Genomic DNA, 18,111 nt, shown 5'->3' on the forward strand with positions numbered 1-18,111 from the left:
GGTCTCTCCATTTCCTGTTTATCACATCTTCCATGTGAATGTCAAACAATTTACCTAACAAGGTACTCTCTCTCTCTCTGTGTCTTCCCTCTATCACACACACACACACACACACACACACACACACACACACACATAGAGCCCCAGAAACACACACCTCAACACTAATATACCCGCGGTCACAAACTCCTTTGTAGAAACAACCGGAGTGAGAAACAAGAGTTAGAGGGTTCAAGTGGAGCATGTGTGAAGCGTCACGGAGTGGCAGCGATGGTGCACAATGCTATATTCATGTATTCATGTGTTCATGTGTTCATGTGCTCATGTTCAGAGACTCACCTCACCGCATCCCCCCATCACCAGATTATTGTAAATATTTTTTTAAATATTCTTAGTTGTGCCGTCATGAGAATTGGAATCATCGAAGGAGTGGACGATTCGAACTGATGGGAAATTAGCAAACATGCTGTTGTGAAGCCTGCTGAACATCAATAAAAAATACGACAAAAATAAAAGAAACTGAATTGAAGTAGAATCTAATTATTATTATTGCTGTTAGTGTCAGATGTCTAAATGTATACCCAAAGTTCTGATGAGAGCTGGAGACCGTTTCAGTCCTCAAAGACATTTCTGAATCCGTTTAGGGTTTTCTTTTATTCTGTGCTTCGCCACAGAGGTCAATTTGTGTCACAACACTACATTTATGACCAAACTGTTCTTATTATAACTGGTGACTGGCTTAATCTGCCCGAGTGACCTTTGTTACGCATCGGTTGTGCCCAACTCGCATTGCAAATGAAAACAACAGGAATGAGTTAGATGATAAGTACTAATTACATACACTGGATATTATGCAATTCATTCGGCAGAAGAATTTAGTTTACCAGTAGAATATTTTGAGGCAAGTCTCAGGAACGGCTCTCCTCTTCCTGTCCCAGTTCCAGGTTTTCTCCAGTATTAACAGTCTCGTAAACCTGGAAAAAAAAGCACACAGAGTTACAGGAGAGCCTGGATGTCGGACAGAGACGGGAGGAACGGGGGATTGAAAGAAAAAAACGCATTGCAAGCATGTTGAAAGGCTGCAGGAGGCGATGCTAATGCTAAGAGAATCTGAGCTTTAGGGGATCTGCCATCGCTCTGATATGCAGCGTGGCTCCAAATCCCTCGGCTGGATGTGCAAATGTAGGTTGTCCTGCAAATGTTTCAGGATGAAAATAAAAACCTAAAAACCTGAAAAACAATAAAACCAACCAGCGGTTACTGTGACAATAACTTATTTCAAAACACACAACATGAGCCCATTTCTAGGCCTGAACTCTGAGTCGAATTCATAAATGAAAAACAATCACCAGATTTTGTTGCAAGGTGGGATCATACAGTAGCCATGGCACCATCTGTATTCAGGTCCTGGGGCCCAGGCCCCTGGCAGAGAGGGACCCAGCTGGAGGGGCCGTAAATGGGATGCATCAACAGATTGGGTAGCAAAAAGGGTCATATTGAGCCATACATTTATGAGGAAGAGCAGATGGGAATCCATTTCAGACGGAACTCTTCCACGTTCCTTCTGCTGTTTTTATTCTGACTTGTTTCCACTGTAAAGGATAAATGCAGGAACGATGTTTGGATTGATGCGTATTGTGTGTACGCCTGCGTTCGTATAAAAAAAGGAGAGGAGGGGAGTAAATGAGACGGATGACTTTGGGTGTGTGTGGGTGGTCTCTCGTGAAACAGGAGCGCACAGCCATGATGGTTCTACGCTGCAAGTTGAAGTCAACTGTTGAAGGCCGCAGGAGCAGCTTGAATGAAAACACAATATTGATTGAAATGACGAAAAAAGAAGTCGAGAGGAGAGGAGAGAACACGCTGAGAGGCCGGGGATGGGCCGGCTGCCTCCAGCTACAAAGCGGGTCTTTCACGTGGAGGAAAGATCCAAGCTTCGGCCGTCTCGCGTCATAAACTTTCAATAGATTTTAATGACTGGGCGAGCAAAGGCGGGTCAGAGGCGTGAGAGAGAAGGCCTTGAGTCACGAGATCCTGATTCCTTCTCAATCTGTGCTTCCATGAGCAACGCGGGAAGAGGAAAATGACTCAATGAGCTATTAAGAGCGGGGAAATGTGTGTTGGTTGTCTGATTGCTCAAACATCTTTGCTTGCATCTGCCACAAAAACGGGTTCAGATGGAAGCGGTGAAGGTTTGGGCCAGAAGGAAAGCTGCACCTCAACAACCTGGAGCGCCGCGGCGTTCCCCTCCGTCCTCTGACAGGCTTCACTCACTCAGTCTGTCTGTCTCTGTGGATTTCCTGTGGCCTCAGGGTTCATCTATGTCTACCTTACACACACACACACACACACACACACACACACACACACAGATCCGTGACTCTGGCCCCACAGTGATAGGCATCTCAAGCCTGGTCCACCACTTCCTTCTGGGATCAGAATGTGAGAGATGCTGCCAACTGTGTGTGTGTGTGTGTGTGTGTGCACTTAGGTCTGCATTAGCGTGTGCCTCTCTAGACGAAGAGAAAGGAACAAAAAAGAACGACAGAGAGGAGAAGAGAGAAGTTCTGTTTTGTGAGGAGGAGGATAAGAAAGGCAGAAGCTCTCGTAGCTGCAGGGCTTCGGTCTCTGCCAATGGTTTCCAGATGGGCCTTATTTGCCCTTTGCTGCTCCACTGCATGTACCACTGTCCTTCACTATGTCCACACACACACACACACACACACACACACACACACACACACACACACACACACACACACACACACACACACACACACACACACACACACACACACACAGAACCAGGTTTGTGTAACTACTATGAAGTTCTACAGTTCTTTATTAGAAAACTAATGAGTAAATAAAGAGAAATATTGGACCACTTCCCACTAAACGAGGTGTGTCTGCCTTCCTGTGGTGGCTGCATCGTCGAACAATAAGTTATGATGCAAATCTAAATTTGTATCAAATCCGGTTCAAGCTGAAGGAGCTTCAGCCCCCAGGAGCTCCCACTGCTGGGTCTCACGTGTCTGCAGAAGCTACAGAAGAAATCTCAGTTGAAACAGTTGTGATACTGAATGAATCCCCGAGTGACCAAAGAAAAAAAGCAGTGTGATTGTAGGAATGATGTTTAGGCTTTTGTTCTGTGCTCACAAACTCAGCCTTGTGTGTGTTTTTGCACCTATCTGCTCAGGCTGTGCTACCAACTGGACATAATAACAGGGAACCGAATGAGACAATGGAAATCTGTCTGACTCCTGCATCATTTCAGCAAATCCAGCGTAATGAGAGCAAACAAGAGCAAGTTGTCTTCAGCCCCTCGTGCTCCACAGCCTGTGCCCCAGTACAAAACATGGACCGTATTAACACACACACGCATGCAGACACACACGCTGAGATGAGCCCTGTGTTGCGTGGCAGAAGGTTCTTCCGTAGCGACACAAAGGGTCAGTGTTCAGGGCTGCTGGTGTGGCGGTGCGTGACAGGGTGGTCCGAAGCTGCCTGTAAAACCCACAGAAACAGGTAAGGGTCACAGCCGACAGCATGAGCGCAGGGTCAGCCGCGCTGGTTCACCGTGCTTTTGCTGAGTGTTTGTGTAGGCTGGAACACTCCGGTGGTGTGTGTGTGTGTGGGGGGGGGGGGGATTTTTGGAAAACACATGGTTTGAGACTTGGTGCTCGCTCACACACATGGCTCAGGACTCCTGGAGAATCAGTGAGTGTGAGCATCCCGCAGCCCCACCTCCTTTTCCCAACTACCACCACACACACACACACACACACACACACACACACACGGAACACAGTTTTCTGCACCCATGCACCAATCTCCTTGACACCAGTTTAAGCTTCTCATCTTTTCATCCACCAGTGATGGATCCGTCAGTAAACTGGGTATAAACCACCAGCAGTTGTTCACATTCTCATGCTGTTTACGTTACTGATACACCTCTTTCGAAAACTGTCAAACAACAAGTGTGGATAAATATGTCTCGCAGGTGGAGCCATTGATCACTAAGAGGTGTCCCCCTCCAGCCACAAGTGCTACAGCTCAAGATCAATTGATACGTTCATTAGCCAATTGGATTTGGCCCTGACCCCAGAACGAGCCAGTGTTTGTTATTGTGTGAAATGAATGAGTCCAGTGGGGATAAAACTTGGCCATTATGATAAAAGGACGGGAGCCACGCAGAGAGAAAATGAAGCGAGTTAGGGGGGAGTGAGAGAGAGAGAGAGAGAGAGCACGGTGAGGTAGCGTCGATGCTTCAACCAAAAGAAAGGCTGAAAAAAGAGGAGAGTTACTTATCAGATCCGCTGAGCTAATGTACATGCGGGTGAGTGCTCTGTGTGCGCCTGAGTGCTGCTCATGCTTCGCATGTATGCAGTCGACTCTCTATGTATGTGCTGGCAAGCTGCTGTAACATCTGGTTTCCATGAGGGCCAGGGCAGGAGGAGAGCAGCCAAGTACAGCACAGAAGGTATTAGAGGTAATTTACTTATTAGAGAAAAAAGACTCAATCTCAGGAGCTGTAATTGTAAATGGAGATGGGGCTTATCTGAGGAACTATCAGCATCCCTGCAGGGGTAGTACAAGCAGTTGCGCTTTAACACACGCGTGTGTGTGCGTCTCATTGAATGGTGTACACACACACACACACACACACACACACACACACACACACACGTGCGTGCGTGCGTGCGTGCTTGCAGGGCATTCATTTGCTTTTACTTGTGCTTATAAATTGCATTATCTGAACTGTTAACCCGTCACGTCAGTGCAAACAACAACACAGCCGATAAATGAACGAGCCCTTTTAGCAGAGCTGCCACTTCATGCCGACTCAGACAGACGTCACAAGATTAGAAGCCGTTTTGTCATTTTGGAAAGCACAGTCCACAAAAGTGATGTCTTTCTGAGGAATTTCATATAAGAGGAATCAGTTATTCTGTCTACGTCATGTGGGAAATGTGGTGCAATTTATTACATATTTCTTATTTGTGGTGATACAAAAAATTTCCTGTGAACTTCAAACAATTACAATAAACACACACATAACTGCAAGTTTTCTATGTGATTTGATTATTTGGGTTTTATGCGCGACTCCTGTGTCTCTCCCTTCCCCTTAATGACCTTTCGTCTCCTTTCTTCTCCGCACAGACAGACCAGAATAAAGCTTTTTTTTTTTTCTTTTCCCTGTTTGTGGTGTTAGCAAAGGTTTCTTGGCCAAGCCGCTTGTGCCCTTGCACAATAAGCGAGTCCAGACTGGAGACCCAAATTAAAAACTTGATGACACCGCTGCAATAAAAGGCCATAATTATTTTTCTAACATTTCAGATGTGCGTCACTCTTGACCCGAACATGGAAATAAACCAGAAGCAGGTCCTGGTCGCTGGAAGGATGACACGAGGGAAGAATGAGAAGTAGGTCCGTCTTGCACTGATTTATCCCAGACCATCTGATAATGGGCCGCACCAACTCCTCGTAGTGGCAGGAAGTCATGTGTCAGGACACTTGTCCGGTAATCTCATCGTCATCTGTATCACTTTTATTCCATGACACATTTTAATTCTCTACCTCTGTCCCAGCAATCTTCCCTCCTCTGTTTATGTCTTGTTGTCAAATGCTGTCATAGTGAAATTATTCTTCTCAAGGGCAAAGCAAGATGACATCAGTGTTTAGGGATGTTGTCTCTTAAAATGGTTGCTCTTATCGTTTTGTAAATCTCTTGCAGCGTTCGCGATAAGAACTTTGTGGCCTTATTGTAAACGCCTCATTTACTGCTGGTTGGTCATCGGAAAGTGCTCGAAAAAACAAAACAAATAAGACCTGAAACACGCACGCCGGAGCATCGCAGAGTCCCTCACGCTATCGCAGTTGGATCTTTTCTTGCCTCCACAGAGCTGTCTGGATGTGATCTATGGCTGATGGTGAACTCCCCCAGAAGGAGCCTTGCTTCAGCCTCACACAGTGACTGGACCTCTGCCGCAGCCTTGACTCAACCCATCACCAACGCTCAAGACGCCGAAGTTCGTCACATCCGATACACTCAGAAAAACGCCCCCTCGTTACGCACACGTCTGCTCCTTATCTCCCACCTCCCACGATGTACCTGTGCTGCTCCACGTGAGCAGATGGGCTCATTTTTCATCCATTATTCTGTGACTTTAAGGTCACACCAGTGTTCTGGGCCCACACATCCACGTCTGTCTCTTCAGCATAAAAACACAGAAAGAAGCATCAAACGTCTCCACGTTGCTCCTGTTATTTTCATAGTCTCTCGTAAGGAAACGCTGTTTTCTTCAGACTCTTCGAGGCAGCACACATCCAAGAGCTCGTGCGAAGATGCACATGATGGCAGTTAATAGCGGCTCTGTCAGATACAAGCACCTGTACAGGTGACCATTTGGTCAGAGCAGGGAATCAACGGCCGGCCGTCAGCAGGCAGGTCGCCACATCAGTTTTGTAGAGACAATCTTCACAAAGAGGCGCTATAAACATTTTGAATAATACAGTCTTGCATGGTCCAGTAAAGCAGAGGTCCATTTCTGTATCGCTGGCACCCTCAGCTCTCTTTGGAGATGGACACCAGCATGGTCGGTGAGCACGATAAAGTTGTGAAATGTTTGTGTGTTTGGGGTCGGAGGTGCGTTTGTTGGCTGAGGGAATAGAGTTTTTTGGAACCTAATCCATTGATTGATGGCCTGAATTGGGTGGGCCAGCGCTTACTGAAAGGAGGAGTGTGTGGATGACGTCTGCTGCCCTCAGCTGTCTGCTGCCTGATCGATCCTCGCTCGGTGGTGGTCAGAGGAGTCCTGCTTACGCGCACGCATGCACCCTCTACAGTTTACTGTGTGTGTGTGTGTGTGTGTGTGTGTGTGTGTGTGTGTGTGTGTGTGTGTGTGTGTGTGTTTACGAGGGAAGCTCTTTGTCTGTTCTCTGTCTGTGTGTCAGGGTGACTTTACCACAGTGATCTGGCTCATTTCTTCTTCTCCATGTTTTTCTCCCACCTCGTTAATCCCTGCTGTGGAAATTTTCAGGATTTAAAACAATTGGAAACCCAAACTCGTCTCCGCCGACCGACACCCACACCATGTTCCCCGTTTAGCACCGAATACATAGTTTCCTTTTGATGTGTGATTTTTGTAGCGCAGCATTACTGTGAAAGTGTTCTGTTTCGCTCATTGTACCAGGCTGCAATGGTCTGTCTGTCCCCCGACCTCTGTCCATTTGTCCGTCCGAGTCTGGGTCCAGAGCCACCACTGTCTGTGTGGCCTTTATTTTATTTTATTTTTTGTTGTAACACTGGGCTGCTGTTCCCTTTCCAGAGAAACCACGGTGTGTCATAGCCACAGAAATAGAGCTCTGTTTACAGCACCTTAAACCCAGCCGGGCCTTTGTTTTGAAAGATGTTCTGTGGTGAAGTCTGTGGAAAAATGTTTCTTTTTCTTGGGGTTGGAAAAGAAATCACCAGGTATACATGTAATATCCACTATGGTTGAATTAACCAGGATTTCGCATGATGAGGTCAAGGTGCAATTTCTCAAACGTTTGCAAAATGTGTGCCTCTTCAGTATGTTTGGATATTATTAATCCAGACAAGTGGCTGCCAAATTTTATGCCATGGTCAGTGTTGAGTTGAAAGAGTATTGATGATGAGACACTAAACTTTTCTGTCGGCTGAGGTGGGACGCTGCAAAGGGCGCTTTAGTTCCATAACATTGTGCGGAGCGCCCCCTACCGGCTGTAGAGTGTACTGAAGGAACCACGTGTGTTACTGTTAGAAGGACAGTAAAATATTTAAATCACACGCTGAAATAGGCCAGTCATCTGAGATCAGCTACAAATCATGTGAATAATTACTACAACTATATCATCTAAACCGTAATAACCGATGAGACTTGTCTAAAAGGAGAAAGAGGAAACAATCCTGGGTAATCAAATATGAAATAAACAAAAAACAAACAAACCTGGATTTGCTAAAATAATGCATTAAATAGTAAAAATGCTACACGCGTTCTGCCAGCACTTCAGCAAAGCTGCACATTTTTGAATTAGAAGGCAACTTTCGATCAACTAATATGACCGCCTGGTTTACGGCGGTGGCCATAAACCTGAGTGTGTCGTCTACTTGGTGATGAGTGGCTGATAAGACAGCAGGGGTCGAACCTGAGTGGTCATCAGCTCCCCTCACTCGTACCGCCTCGTAAATCACATGACAGTGTCTGGGTGCTGTCAGGCCCGGCTGCTGCCCGCCAGGGTTAAACCAACAGAGGCCCAAGAGGGGAGGCGCACAGACAGAGGGAGGCTTGGGTAAAGGCAGCTTTGTCTTCTTCACCTGACAGCAATACAACCGTGTCAGAGAGCCGCCGTAGAGACGCTCATGGGATGTTGCTGGAGCACAGGCCTCCTGGTTAGCGTGGCAGACCCGACTTTCAGCTCAGACCTCTTTTCCACTGTCCATCAGTGTCTTTGTCCTCCTATCCGTCCCTCCATTCTTCCCTTAAGAGCCAAGAGGGGGCTGGGAAAGATGAGGCCATAACTCCAGAGCTAAAGATAGAGCTCCTTAAAGCCTTCATCTGTTATACTCTGACAGTATTGTAATCAGGCCCAGAAGATCCTGCCTACACGCCGGCCCCAGCGAGGGGCTCGAGAAGTGCTGGACCGCTGCCAACGCACTGGAGGCATGCAAGTAAACACATCACAACCCTCACACTTCGCATAATTCCAGAACGCGGAGGCCCGATTTATACAAAACCGCTTAGAGATGTTGGAAAACTCAATTATTCAGCTCTGAGCTGGACTCCACTGGTGCCACCGAAGAGGGGAAGTCCTCTGTTAATAAATGGAAATGTACAAACATGGCGTGATTATTTTTGACAGCCGCTGAAGAGGAGAGGCGTACCAAATACGTCAAGGTGACTTTTCTCTTTTAAAAGCGGAGACGAGTTTGCGATGATGCACGGCACCAGAAAATTTCCATGATGCAATAGAATTTATTTTCCTGAAAGGATCTTTCTCTCTGCCGATTATGCAATCCTTCACATCGGGTTCATGATAACCAAAGACTCAGACTGAAACTGCAAAATCTTAACTAATAATGGGAATTCCAAATGTTTCCTCACAGAACCGCAGTGAGTGGGACGAGAAGCGGATTCAACTGAATGACTTTGGAAAGCTTGACGCACTTGCTACCTGTCGTGCTGCTGAAGTGCGTCTTCTTCTTTGGTGGTTGTTGCTGCTGTCAGGATAACCACATTTAAATGGATGTGCTGCATGTTTTTACACATTTTGCAGTTTTAACATGAAAAACGAGGTCGGCGGACAGCTACTGTGTCCCGATGAAACGGGATGAGATGTAAACTGGTCTCCAGGCTTCGGTGTGTGGATGAATCCTCCCTGAAACGCAGTTGACTCACCTAAATTACAGAGACACATAATGACGGGGACGTTGCCACACAGTTTGGTTTACGCACATCTTCACATTCACCTCTGATGTTTCCTGTTTCAGCATCTTCGTGCCCCCGGTTAGCGATGCTGTCATCGCTGCACAATCACCCATGTCGTGTGACAAACACGCTCCCACACACACAGACAAATGCAATGTCTCCCCCCCCCCCCCCCCCCAGCTCTGGACCCTTTTGGGGGGAGGGGTCCGCCTGTGATTGACGCCTCTCCCCGTGGGTGCGATCCATCGAGCTATGGAACGTTTGTGGAGCGCATCCTCCAAACAGACCGCTGAGTTTAACCAGAGCCGTGATGCTACTGTGAAATCCACCGTGGTCTGTGTCATCCAGGCCCCTCTCGACGTAACGAATGACCAACAGAAACCAAACGCAGACGGCGTGCGCGTTGGATTTTCCTGAGGGCCTAATAGGGACACTCTTTCCTAAAAGACACGTTGCAGGCATAGCTCACCGTGGATTTGATGTATTAGATGGAGCGGAGTACAGACGTTTGTGTTCAGCTGAAGATGAATCACAAACACGCTGGAATTTCCAAACATCTCACATGGAATGTCGATTTGTGTTTGTCCCATTTTTTTGTCCCACTTATGAAACTCCCAGTAGCCCAATGGTGGCGCGTAACCATGAAGGTGAAAGGGAAAAAAATAAAGTTTTGTTTGTACATGGCAGCCCAAAAGGGAGAAAAAAAACACTTCTTGTTCCATGTATTTTCCACCATCTTCCACATTCTCTTGCAAGGAGAGGCGTAAATAACACAGGCAATCTGTACTCCCCAGCCAAACAGATGGATGCACTCACTGTGCAGGAGGCTGAGCAGAAAGTGCAGGGGTGGGGGGGGGGGGGTCATACGCATGTACGCAGCCAGAGAGAATTCATTTCCTAAGAGATGGAGGGGGGGGGGGGGGGGGGAGAGCAGCTCCAGCTCTCCCAGGAAGTCTGTTAATGTGGGAAAGGTGAGAGTGGGGGGCAGGCTAAATTTAAGGGTTAGAGGTAGGGTTATGGGTGGAGCGTGTACGAGCCAGGACAGCGGAGGATGATGGATGGTCGGGGTGAGACCGAGACCCGGTGGCGAAGCGGTTCAGGCCTGGTCGGCTGTGTCAGAAGCTCCCAGCTTTTATGCACCCTTGTGCCATGTAAACGCAGACCCAAAATACACGCACGTCAAACAAGCACAAGAGAGGGAGAAGGAGGAGGACGGCGTGAGGACACTCGCTCAGACATGGGCAGAATTCCCCAGAGTCCAAGTATCACTGAACGGCATCAGCTCGTTCAGGCCTCATCATCCCAAACTGCTTTCATTACAGGAAATGATGTGTGGAATCAGGCCTAATCTGTCTCCCTGCAACACATCTGCACGGGGGGGTGGGGGGGGTGGATGACGCAGGGAGGGGGCTGGATGACCTGATGCATGCGTTCGCACTCCCTGTGAGAACCAGGGACCGGAAAGTCGTCAACAACTAAAGTCGGTATACTTTTCCAAGAGGAGGCTATTTTTACTCATTCTAACATCTTTAGTGGTGGAAATAGAACCAAGAAGCCTCAACGATGACGACTTTATTTTAGGTTAAGGTTAAATTCATCAGACGCTAACCTTCACCCTGCATTTCATGTGTGAACGGCATGTATTTGTGTTTGCGTGTGTGTCACGCATGCGTGTGTGGTCCCGTTGAAATGATAGATGTGTAGAGTGGGAGGAGCGTGAGACGGGGGGGGGCAGTAAACAGTGAGACATGTATGTAGGAGGTCTGGTCGCAGACTAAAGCCAGAGCTGTCAGGATCCCAGACACAGATACAGATAGATCCCATCCCTCCGCGCGCTGCCACTCGGTCTACACAGCACCATAAAACTTCCCACCTATCAGCTGCGCTTCAGGACCATTTGGCCCACGGATGATGAGTTCATGTGCTGGTGCTGGGTCATCAGAGGCCTCCACAGATAAACCCCACACAGGAACAGGAACGCCTCAAACCCGAGGCTCACAGTAACGAGTTGGTACCGGTTTATAACCCTCCGTGGACGGCAGGAGTCTCAGCTCCCCCCAAACTCTGCACACATAAAGCATCCGTCCGTCCATCATCCATCCATCCACCCGTCCGTCCATCATCCATCCATCCACCCGTCCGTCCATCATCCATCCATCCACCCGTCTGTCCATCATCCATCCATCCACCCGTCCGTCCATCATCCATCCATCCATCCGTCTGTCCATCATCCATCCATCCACCCGTCCGTCCATCATCCATCCATCCACCCATCCGTCCATCATCCATCCATCCACCCGTCTGTCCATCATCCATCCATCCACCCGTCCGTCCATCATCCATCCATCCACCCGTCCGTCCATCATCCATCCATCCATGGACAATATTAAACATGCTTTGTGTTGGGAATCTGCGGTACATTTAGGGATCAGACGTATCTGCAGGCTTCTGCTGACGGCCACATCAGATGGTCTCTAAATGATCCCTAAAGTGTGAGGGAATGGTGTTCACCTTTAAAGGTACTAGACAAATGCTCATTCAATCATCTCAGTACTGCTAACAACAACAACAACAACAATAATAATAATAATGATGACCAGGAATTAGCAGTACTAATTTAATTAATTTTATAAGTCATTTAAAATAATATTTTTGGGGCTTCAAAGTAAAATCCTTGCAGTCATTCAGTGAGTTTTTTCCCAGGGTTTACTTCCTCTTGCAGGGTGAGGCTGTGTGCACGCCGGGCACACGAAGGTGGAAGTAAACCCTCTTGTGACCTTCTTTGTGCCTGGGGGGGTGGGGGGGTCACACATTGTTCGGGAGGATGCAGACACCCAGGCTGATGGATGGCCATTCAGACTGTTTCCCCGGGTTCCGATTTATTCGGGAAATCGTAACTCAGCCCCTGGGAGAGGCCGAAGAAAGAGCAGGTCTCCTCTTCGGCTCTGGACTCGCCTTCTCCTGGATCCAGGATGCCATGAAGAGGCTGAGAGTTCAGCTGTCTTGGCAGAGCTTTGAGGAGCGGTGGAGTAAATCTCCCGCAACAGCTGTCCTCTCTCCAGACCGTGCGGAGCGATGCCGGGTTGTGCACAAAGGCCATATATGGTGCAATCAAAAACACAGATTGTTAGTTTCTTTGATGCTTGATCAAATACACACTTCCCACACACTCACATTTAAACAGGTTTGTCATCAGGGTTAATGTGAGGATGACCCATCGGCGAGCTGCTCTTAGTGGATTCAATATTCATTATTTGATGTGAATTGGTCAATGTGGCAGGCGCGTCACCGGATTTTGGTCTCTGAATGGTAAATGTGACCCCTTCAATGAGCTTTAGCATGTGGCACTTGTATACGATGATCCTTTAGTGTTGGTCCTTTTTTCACAAGTGAAAATCTCCTTCCATGTGATTAGAAAAAAGCCCCTTTCTCATGGAAACATGCCTGTTTGAACCACAAAAGTAGTACTCTCACATCCCCAAACTTTACAGGAACTCAACTTCAATTTCATGCCCAAAATAACATTGAAAAACAACCTCAACGCTTTTCTCACGCAACCATGAAGTGGACATGTTGGAGTCCGTGCTCGGCCTGAAAGTCAATAGGAAAGAACTGCGTGAGCAGCATCTTTGTTTCACGGCACACCATCCACCGCACAATGACATCATAGGTCACTGCAGCTACCTAATGGCTCCAGTGACCAAGACTGATGGTTCCTCAGCTGAGTGAACGCCATCACCACCCGCACTCTCGGCCAAGTGTTCAATTAGGGTGAGTAATTGGGTGTAGCTGAGGTGGAGATCATTGTTAGACCCAATGTGGAAACACTTGAAATGTGTGTGTAACAGATGGAGCGGGGAAAAGTTCTGTGCGTCGTGTCTTCGTGACTCAGTGAAAAGAGCTTTTTCCACGGGCCAAAACGCTCCTGCTCTCCAGAGCTTCCCAAACGTGCGTTTGGGGCATTTAATAAATGCCCCAAATGAGTGGACGCGCAGAGGAGATCACAGTCCCTGGCTGTGAGATGCACACATTGGATTCATCCACATACTCACATGTCAAGTCAAGAATAAAACTATATTTTCCCAACAGCTACTGGGGAGCCTCGGAATCCCTGGTTTCCTGATAAGATCAGGCTTCAGGATTTCCCGCACAGCCTTTCTTAATGCCTGTACCTCCCCAGTGATTTTCCCTTAACAACCTCCACAGAGACTCTAAACTCTCCTTTGACAGCAACAATCCCCCGTCTTATCTATTTTATTTTCCTGTTTGCTTTCCCTGCATGCTTGACTACACAATGAACTCTCAATAAAACATGCAGTTGTCAAGAGAAATAACCATGACACGAGCTTCTTTAACATAAACCTTTTAGCTTCTCTCACATCGTCACCGACCTTCTGCAAAAGCATCACCGAGAATTAAGAGATAACAGCACTGGTCTGTGGAAGCGCGGGGTCTGATATGATATGATCTGTTTGCCCCGAGGAAATTTCTTTGGAACAGCCGTCATCATGACTGGCAAATACGACCCAGACAATATCTGCAAAATGCGATTGTTGTCACCGATTGTAACAATCTTCAAGCCAGCGAAATCTGTCAGCGTCAAAAGTATTGTTTTTGTTTTGTTTTGTTTGTTTGTTTGTTTGTTTGTTTAAACAAAAGTTACAGGCTCAAAATTTGATTTTAAATCAACGCAATCAGGGCTCTTCTGGGGAAAAAGAGACAAAATTTCATGCTTGCAGTCAGATGTAAATAATTTTAAAAAAAACATGTGAATCTTTATAAAAACCACATTTTAACGCGTTCTTTATGATTTAAGAAAAATCAGTCCATAACTGCTTAAAATTAAAAAAAATATATATATATATTCATGTCAAGCAAAGACGCATTCGTGCTATTCCACCACTAGATGGCAATATAGTGATGCATTGTAAAAAAGCCCAGTTAGACGGGTTTTATTATTGTTTCCTATTATCTTTTTAAAAAATATATATATACATATATAAACGGGACAGTAGAAAAGTTAAAAGTGAAAGAAAATCAAGCAAGAAATACAATATGAAATACAATATCTCAACAGAGAAAAAACGTTTCCTCTTTTTTGTAAAGTTTCACTTTTCACTCTTAAGGCATGAGCATTTCTTTTTGCCCAACTTACATAAGCAGGATTTTCCCCTTCTGCACTTTCTATTGATGTAAATGCAGTTCTGTGTGAACAGTCATCACCAGGCCCGAGGGGATCTGCTTCAGCGCCCTCCGGTGCTGCTCTTATTTCCGTCGGGACACGGAGGTGGATGGTAAAATGCAAATATTGTGATAAATATACAGTTGACCATTGTTTCAGGAGCTGTGCACTTCTCCTGTCTGCTTTCAGCCAAGCTAGAAGTATTGACACATGCTTATTAAAGTTAAAATTCTAACTGTGTCAGCAATGTCAGCTGTGCCGCGACACCCATGTCGGGTCGGGAATGGGCGTATTTTTGTGATGCTGAATCGGGTGAAGCTGCACGACTGGACAGAAGAAATCAGCTCAGCATCAATCATGACTCCGAGATTTTGAGCAGCTGTGATAGGAGCCAGAGATGAGGTGTCAATCGTGATGACGATGTTGTGATAAACGGTTTGGTTGCCTGTGAAAACCAGGAGCAGTTAAAGGTTCCTGTGTCCACGTGGACACGTCCAAGAGACCGTGCGACATTTAGTCAGGGGCTGATTTTGTCTGGGTGAAAATACAGCTGGGTGTCACCTGCACAACAGTAATAAAATAAAACCATGTGAGTGGATGAATGGCCTCAGCAAGGTCATAAATATGGATAAGAGCAGTGGTCCCAGCACCGATCCTTGGGAGGCCCCAGTGGAGAGCTGGTAAGGGGCCAAAGAGGGACCTTGCCTTGACACCCCAAATGTACACTCAGGACCCAAACCAGGAAAGTGTCCTGCCTGTGATACCCATGCCAGTGAGAATGGAATTTCAGAGAGGAAGTGTGTACTGTCACCGTACTTTCTACTAAGGCATGTGGTTGACAGATATCTTGACCTCACCTTGCAGGTGCACAAGAACTAATTTAGAGCATTTTTAAAAATAATCTCCATCCTCCATCTAACACCTGCGCGTGCTTGTGTAATCTGTACCACTTGGAAAGACGATATAGATGGAAACAGGCAGAAACCACAAAGACGCTGTTCCTGAATCGCCAGAGTTATGCGTCGGTAACCATGAGTGACTACAGGCGCGCTGACAACCAGCTCACCAGGCTCCTACCAGGTTGTTCACAATGCTCGCACTCTTTTGACACTTTCTGAGGGATCGTTCAGAACTTTTATCACCTCTCTATCAACCACATCCTAGCACCGCTTTACATATGCACACATGTGCACGCGCGCGCACACACACACACGCACACACACACACGTACGAAGCACTGTGAGCTATATCTCATTACATCCTCCATGTGCCCCGGGCTCGAGTTCCCCGGGGACCGTCACCCCACCCTGGCCTTCCCCTCTGTCTTCACCTTCTTCTCTATTGTAAGTTTTGTTTTACCTGAATGTGAAACAGCACAGCTTGTACTGGTGAATTTAAAGGTAACCTCTTCAGAACCACGTGCCAGCGAGCCTTTAAACACACTAACGTGTGCATGTTGCAGCAACAGTTGCAGCAGACTGGGAGCACTTCCCAAAGACTCCCATTGTGTTGTGTTTGGCATCGATCATCTTGTCTCATTCTACAGGCAACCTTTGTTACTGTTCCTCATTTCAGGGCAGAAGTTGTGTACTGGGACATCTTCGTGGGCGTCCTGCTGTGCTTCCTGTCCAGATAGACATTATTTTGGGATCCTGCTGGGGGACGGGGGGATTTCACATCTCATCTCACAGTCGTTTCGTTGTACACACCGACAGAGTTGTGGGTCGTTCAGAAGAATGTGATATGAAATAAATGAACCTATGAGGAGTCAAATATGCTCTTGTTACATCTAAAAAAAAAAGTCAAAATAAAGGGGTGGGGGGGGTGTCCTGCTGGTGGCCGGACGAACAGAGGGGGAGGAGAACGGGGGAAGACAGGTAGAAGAGAGAATAGACATTGAATACTTAATAAGAATAAGAAGTCACATAATAATCTTCTTTTTCCACTTCACTTATGGGTCCAAATCCTACACAAATTCAGATTTTTGGTGGCTGCGTTTTCCCAAATAAGCAGGATGAATCTGAGCCGTTAAATATGTGCTTGTAACTTATTTAATGTAATAACCTCAGTGCCTCTGCAGCGATGCTGCTGCGTGGAACTTTTGGCTCAAAGGACACGAACTGATACTGATTAGAGGATCTGAGCCTGTCAGTGGCTAACTGTGTGTGTGTGTGTGTGTGTGGTTATGTGGCTTTCTCCATGTATCCCAGGATGTGGGCTCTCCGTCCACCTGTCTCCACTGACAGATCTTCCAGTTCCTCTCTGGGTACCTATTCTCATCTCAGCCACAGGGTCTCGAACCAGCGTCCCCCCAAGAGGCAACGCCGCTGCTCCGACATGATTTCTTGTGTAACACAAACTCTGAGAGCATGTTCCCCTTTGCTTTCCTTTATATATCATTACATAAAGTGCAGGAATAAAAAGCCTTTTCTGTAATGATAATGACGATAAGCTGTTGGTTGGAATTTCCTCTCATTGCACCTCAGAATCAATTGGACTTCCTTGAACTACGTCTGCATGGCCCACCAGACTGAAACCTTCGGTCATCCTTACAACGGATGCCAACATCCGTCGTGTTTGTTGATCATTTCTCGTGATTTATTGTGGGAAGCCTCACAGACCACAAAGAGATGTTGCGACATGAAGACATCCACATGGCAGAGATGAAGGCATCCTCTGACGTTCCCTGAGTGCTCCTGAGCTTCCTGTTCCTCTCATCCCTAATCTGAGTACAAGGCTTCCCAATGTGGGAGGGAGGACACGACCACTTCATCTAAGAGATAACGGGAAGCTTGAGCAAGAGAAGGAATTGTTTAAAAGCTGTAACCGAATCATTTGCTTGTCCGGATTTAAACTCTGACTGGATGATGCTGTTTTATCAGCAGCTCTTCTGGATACGGGAATTCTAACACAATTTAAACGGGACTCAAGATACATGAGGCTGAACTCCTACATTTGCAGTTCACTGATTAAAACTTCTGATTGCATCACGAGCGCATCCTGTGGATCATGTGGGTATTTGGGGTTTTAGGGCGGGATTAGACTCCGCTTCCTGTGACAGTTTTTGAAGTAAGTTCCTGTTCTTCAGAACACAGACAGAACTCCCCTGCATTCACAGATAACCACACTCTCTCTCTCTCTCTCTCTCACACACACACACACACACACACACACACACACACACACACACACACACACACACACACACAATATTCCACGTGTGTGTTTAATTCAGTCAAGCATTCATGAAGTGTTCTAATTAAAGGCCAAGGTTTTATCCAGACCTGTCATGTGAAGAGCACATGACTGACTCCCCCTTGTCAACACCACCGAGACCATAATGATCTAAAATTTTAAACTTTGATTTATGTCGTTTTCACATTTATCACCTGTGTCGCCATCAGATCGACGGGTCCTGGCCTTTTCTAGGACCCAGGACATTTTCATTTTAACAGCTAATAACTTTAAACTGGTCCTGTG

Source organism: Takifugu rubripes, chromosome 13, assembly GCF_901000725.2.
Source record: "Takifugu rubripes chromosome 13, fTakRub1.2, whole genome shotgun sequence".
NCBI lineage: Eukaryota > Metazoa > Chordata > Actinopteri > Tetraodontiformes > Tetraodontidae > Takifugu > Takifugu rubripes.